Source organism: Pseudomyrmex gracilis, unplaced genomic scaffold, assembly GCF_002006095.1.
Source record: "Pseudomyrmex gracilis isolate BER0280 unplaced genomic scaffold, ASM200609v1 scaffold_51, whole genome shotgun sequence".
In the NCBI taxonomy this organism is placed as follows: Eukaryota; Metazoa; Arthropoda; class Insecta; order Hymenoptera; family Formicidae; genus Pseudomyrmex; species Pseudomyrmex gracilis.
Genome location: NW_018020635.1, coordinates 400,482 through 406,652, shown reverse-complemented (window position 1 = coordinate 406,652; position 6,171 = coordinate 400,482). Strand labels below are relative to the sequence as shown.

Here is a 6,171-nt window from a genome sequence, read left to right as displayed (position 1 = left end):
AAAAAAAAAAAAAAAAAAAAAGTGCGCGAGACACGTGCGCGGGAACGTTTCACACGCACGTCATTCAATTGTTGCAGCGTGTATAAACAATTGATAAGATAAACTCGGGCGCGCGCTCTTTTATTAGATGACGTTGCAGCTCGCGCTAATGTGCCGCAATACGTAGCAATATCGCGCTCCGCGATCAAAAGTGAGAAAAAACATTTATCGTGCCGCGACAAGCAATTTATGAGTCATCTGAAGTATATTGATTGAATAATTGTATTATACGGAAGGTCGCGATCTTGAAGACGATCATCGAATCGTTCATTAAAGAGCAAAAGTCGCAACCTTCGCGTTCACGTCCGGCCTTCCTTGACGAGTTTCCTGATTTCTCTAACACGCCCGACCGACCGGGTCCATTCGATACAACCGCAACGCGAGTCGATACAACCGCGACAGCTTTCCGTTAGATTAATTCCGGACGACCTGCAATTGGTCATCCACAAGTTCTGACAATCGATCATACAAGTTTTTTTTACATTCAATAAAAGATTTTTTTTTCAAACGACGCACCGAGAAAATTAATATAAAAAATTCGTTGAAAATCGAATTCTTTCGCGCTTGCGGAATAATTTGCCGATAATTCGCTTCGACGTTGAACGAGAAGACGTCGTTCGAAGGGACAGAATTAACGACGTGCGTGATACAAAAAAAAAAAAAAAACGATCGAGATCGAATTTGCAAGCGCGGCGCCGCCGATTGCCCGTCGCTTATCCGTCGCTTCCACTCGAGAGATAACTTCGCTCCGCAAATAACCAGTAGAGTAAGGGATTGTCATCTCATTAATTCGTACATCATGGTCCACTTTCATTTACGCGATGGTTTAGAACACGGTTTAAGAATAGCAGCATCGCTCCGACGGACACGAGACAAAAATTGACACCGGTCCAACCGGTGGATTTTGCCGCGAGATCATCGCGTCGCTCAACACGAAGTTTCTTCACTGGAGAGAAGAGCATCTTCATCAGAAAGACGAGAGCTATTCGCCGTTTCTTTTGTGTCAAATCAAGAAATAAAACTAGGGAAAAATGTGTCGGTGTGCGAACAAGACACCGTGTTATCATTTCTTTATCGGAATGTTCGCGCGATGTTTTCGCGTGTCGAGAAAAACATTTGCAATTGACAATTTCTCGGGATAAAGGAAAAAACAGCTCTGATGGTGAAAATCTTATCGCAAAATCCACAAACGGGGGCAAACGCGATCGCGTCGCGGGTTGTATCGATCCGCATAGTTGAGTTGCGCGACATAGTTGACAGTAACTGAACGTGAAAGAGAGAAAGAGAGAATTTCTTAGGTGACAATGAGCCATTATTCGCCGCGTGTGCAAATATTCCCGATCGATTTAACGCTCGTACCGGACGAGATCGCGACGCGTGCGATATAAGCGCGGATGGGAGAGATTAAAATTTATTCGCGCGAGTTTTAACGCGCACACGCAACATCGAAGATTATTCAATTAACTGGACGCAACTCTAGACCGGGGAATTGCGTCAATTAACGTTGTGTTCTCTCGCGTCTTGTTTTTCAGAAATGTGTTCTCTCCCCCCCACAAGTTCCAACCTTAAAAATAACATTTTTATCGAAACATCCGTTAGGATCGTTAAAAAAAAAAAAAAAAAATAGTTGCCTCGTTACCATTCGCGCGAGCAACCGATAAAATCGCAACGTACGACGGGAAAAGGCGAGAAACTTTATTTTTCCCGAGAAGAGTTCTCGATTGTCTCTTTGTCATTTTAGTTTGTTGCGCGAGCAATTTCTGCCCGTCGGAACGGAACGCGAAATGAGAAAGAACTTGGGAAAAGAGAGTCCGCGTTAAGACGACGCGGAAGACAACGACGGTAAAAAAGAACAGGGAAAGAAATTATTAACGATCGAGAAACGAATCGATATCAGTCACCTGAATGCCTCTTTTTGCGCGATATAATAAGCGCAAAACTATAAGCAAACAACGTCTCGTTGGGTCAACCGGTCACTGCTCGCTCGATATAACCGGAGGCGCCTCTCTTTCTCTCACGCACATTGTTTTATTATACTCCTCTCTCGCGGAGGAATTTGCTCTGTATAAAAAAAAATCTGATGTATTAAATTTTCAACGCGCAACTACAATCAAACATTCTAAAAATATCTAGACTACATCGCGAATATATCAGTCGGGAAAGCGGAACTACGTGCGATATTATTTGTTTTCGGTATTTCGTATTAAATTTGCATATTGCGCGCGCGCACATGCGAGAGCAATTAGACTGTGTGTGTGTGTGTGTGTGGGTGTGTGTGTGTTCTCTATCTTCGATCACACATCCGACGAGAAGCAGCAAGCTGTACAAATATTGGTCCGTGCTATCTTAAAAACGCGATACGAGTTTCGGCAAACGCAAACAGCTGAATTAAATTTAAGTCCGTCTGACTGCAACTGTAATAAATTTTGATACAAAATGTGATAATTGCTATGTAATTAATTACGATTCAAGATGCAAGAGACAGATACGCTGTTACGTCAATTTGGCGCGAGAATAATTGATGCGGTTTTTTTTAACGAGGTTTAAAGCAACAAAAAAGTGCAAACATAATTTTCGCTGTTTTATTCAACTTTGTTTGAGAACCGCAATTAGTTTCGCGCCAATCCGACACATCTCTACAACGTCGTACGATTATCGTGGAAATATATATAATTTGTACATCCGATCCAGTTTTTTTCTCTCTCTCTCTCTCTTTCTCTGTCTCTAGCAACGCCAACGCTTTTGTTTGTGTATATGGTGTCTATTCTTAATTCGCGACAAGAGAGAGAGAGAGAGAGAGAGAGAAAGAGACAGAAAAGTAAGAGAAAGATGATCCCCGTAACGGAGTTCGAGAAGAACTACGGTCAATCAATGTTTTGAGTGTCGTCGATAATTTCATATAATGAATTTTCGCATCGCCCAAGTGCGTTGCCGTTAATCGTCATTACGCCTCGCACATCCGTTTGTTTACAATGAAGAGCAATTTAAAGTATCTCACTTCGAATTGAAGCGGATCGCATCGATGATTTACTTTTGCGTCTTTATTTTGCTTCTCATAATTGATCGACGCGCAAGGACGACAAAAGCCGACATAGCGCCGGGCTATGTATGGGCGCAAAATTTCTCGAATCGAGTCGTTGTTTTTCTCTTCGCCCACGTACGTACATATATGTTCGAAGAAGATCTCTTTCAACGGTGTAATACATCACACGCATACCCGATCCGTTGCGCCAGCTTTTTTCCGTTCCCTTATCAGGACAGGTTTTCTCTCCCTTTTTCCCTCTCTCGGGCTCTTCTTCTCTCGTCAAGCCAAAGAAACGAAAACAAGGGAATGCGCGCGCGGTCCTGGGATCCCAACGGAGCTCGAGTCTAAACTTGAGATGAGTCGGTTACGAAGGCGGGGTTCTGATTCTTCGCGCAAGAGCCAGAACTTCACAGACGATCATCTTGCAGATGATAATCTTAGAACCGCCGTCAGTCGCGAGATAACTCCCGGATGAATCTCGGAACTTTTTTTTTTTTCATCTACACGTTCGAGTTCCACAATTTTAAGGAGAGAGAGAGAGAGAGATCGTGATATTGCGAGAATTTTTTGTTCCCTCTCGTCTTATATAAGACGTCTGGCCAAGAATTGTGTTGACGAGTGTGTTTTACGCGACCCGCAGAAAATAAAATATTCTTTTTTTCCAATTAAACGCGATCTGAATCGCGACAGTCACCAATTATTTCAAGATTTATTCTGTTTTTGTGTGATCTGCGTGATTGTGTTGCGCACAATATTTTTCAGCATCCTGAAAATATTACTCAATGATTTTTTGTTTCTCTAATAAAACTACGTATACAATCTTTTTTTTTTTTTTTCGCGCGCGCGGAACATCCGAAAGGCCAAATTACACCAACCGAAACTATTTTCAACTAAATTTTAAACCGAATTAATTTAAATCACAAATACACGACACGCGGCGTTGTGTGCAACCAAAAGAAACAGCGCGATATCATATTTTCACATCATAAATCCCCGTATCTACTGTTTGTACGTACCAAGCTTGTTATTAGACAGCCTCAACGTCAAAAGGGGCTTTAACGAAGAGGAAGATGATACGCAAATCCAGGCTTTTATCTGTAGCGTGTATCGATAAATAATACTCGTGCGATGGAAAAACATATAATTTGCAACACGTGTGTGTGTGTGTGTGTGTCATTCGCCGGCACAGCGATCGTTTGTTACCTCATCGCGTTCGTCGTCTTGTCGTTTTCTCTCGCGAGTAAATAATTCAAAGAAAAACTTGGCGGAGATTGCACCCGGAAATGACGACAGTCATCGACGTTCCCGGCAATTTCTGTCATCGACTGCATTAATAATAATAATAACGCAAAGCAATCGGCTTTCTTACTTTCCGCGCGACGCGTGGTCGAGAGAGATGCAAATAAAACGCGCACGCTTGAAACGCGCACGTGCGATTTTACCTGTAGCGCGCAAGCGTTATATGCAAATGCGACTATGTGACTCGCGTCGTTCTGATTATTAGAACGAAAAAAGACGACGCGATAAAACGCTCGCGCTTTCGAATGATCGCAAAGTCCGGAGAGATGCGACGCGCGTTTCCCGATATCGTCTCATTTTCTCATCGTCTCGAAAAAATGTACACGCGCAGCGTTAGAGACGAGTGTTCAATCAATTTTGCCGTACGTGAGAAAGAGTAAACAGAGCGTCGTGTGACCGCGTATACAGCTCTTATATTCGGCGCTTCAATTATCTCGGCATTTAACCATTATTAACGGGTTAATTTACACAAACATTCGTCGGCGCGGCGTTAATCCCGTGGCGCTACAGAGTCATCACGTTCATTAGCCGGCTCGATTAAATGACGCCTACGCGCCAATTAATTATGATTGTAATTATAATGCTCGTTGTTCTCGTTCGACGATGTTTGTCGAGCGGCGATAAACGATTATTTAAACAATTGTCAAAAAAATCACACAAAAAGCGTACGTTTATTCTCTCCTTCTCGTCGATAAATAATATATCGCATCGAATTGTCCACTAATTAGCGGATAATTAATTTTATTCAATTAATTTTACTTTGCAATTAACTTTTAATTTTTTAATCAGCAAATACTATTATATATTAATAATTAAACGCTACTAGATAGATAAAGTTTTTACTGATCCAATTTTGTCACGATTGTTGCGATTTGTTTGAAACTGTTTTTTAAATTTATTTTATTCTACCGCAACGTTAATTGGAAGTTTTTATAAAAAATGGAAAAAAATTCGAGAATCTTGCGCATGCAAATTCCGCCAAGACGGAACTAAATTCGCGATGACGTCTTGGATTTCGGTTTTTACGATCGAAGAAAATATAACATTTCGCAACCTTTCGAAACGAAATATCTCATCGTGCTGGTGTCATCAAGATAAATAATAGTTATATAACGTGTGTACGCGTATGTGCGTAGCTTTACGTTCTTGTATTTGAACATGCGTTTGATATAAATTTTCGGAACGTGATACATCGGAATCGCGAACTACTTAACATGCGCGAGTCATGTGTGTGTAAATATATTCAAGTTCATATTCCGATCGGAAACACATGAAACGACACACGCGAGAGAAACTTGATAACTGCATTACGTTATTACTTCGTTACTTCCATTGCTTCTCTCTGGCGCGATCCGCATCTATCAAAGTATTTTAATATTTTCGTGAATCGATACTCGTACGAATCGATGACTTAATGCTATCCCGATAAGCGGCAAAAAATTGTCAAAGCGTTTTTAGCGTCTGAATTTAAATTTGTCAGATTATGAGGTAAATTTTCGCTTTAGATTCTTGTTCTATTCACGCATTTTAAAAACTAAAACATGACTCTCATCAATTCTTATCAGTAAATATTTTAGTCCAGACCCGTGACGCGACTTTACACAGTCGTCATTGAGCATAAATTAAGATAGATAGTCATAATTCGAGAAACTTTTATCTAATATATAGAGTTATACAGGGTGTTTCAGAACTATGGGATCAAACTTCTAGGGGTTATTCAGTGCAACAGTAGAAAACATTTGAGTATAGGGACCCATGTCCGGAAAAGTGTCACTACCGCACTACGGCCCTAAGACGCGTTAAAATTT

General features: G+C 41.1%; 1 protein-coding gene across 3 annotated transcripts in view; it reads right to left on the bottom strand.

The window, feature by feature from the left end:
• The window catches only part of LOC109853591 (oxidative stress-induced growth inhibitor 2-like), a 19,512-nt gene that overhangs the window by 4,519 nt on the left and 8,822 nt on the right, over positions 1 to 6,171 (bottom strand). The gene's annotated exons all lie outside the window — the stretch shown is intronic.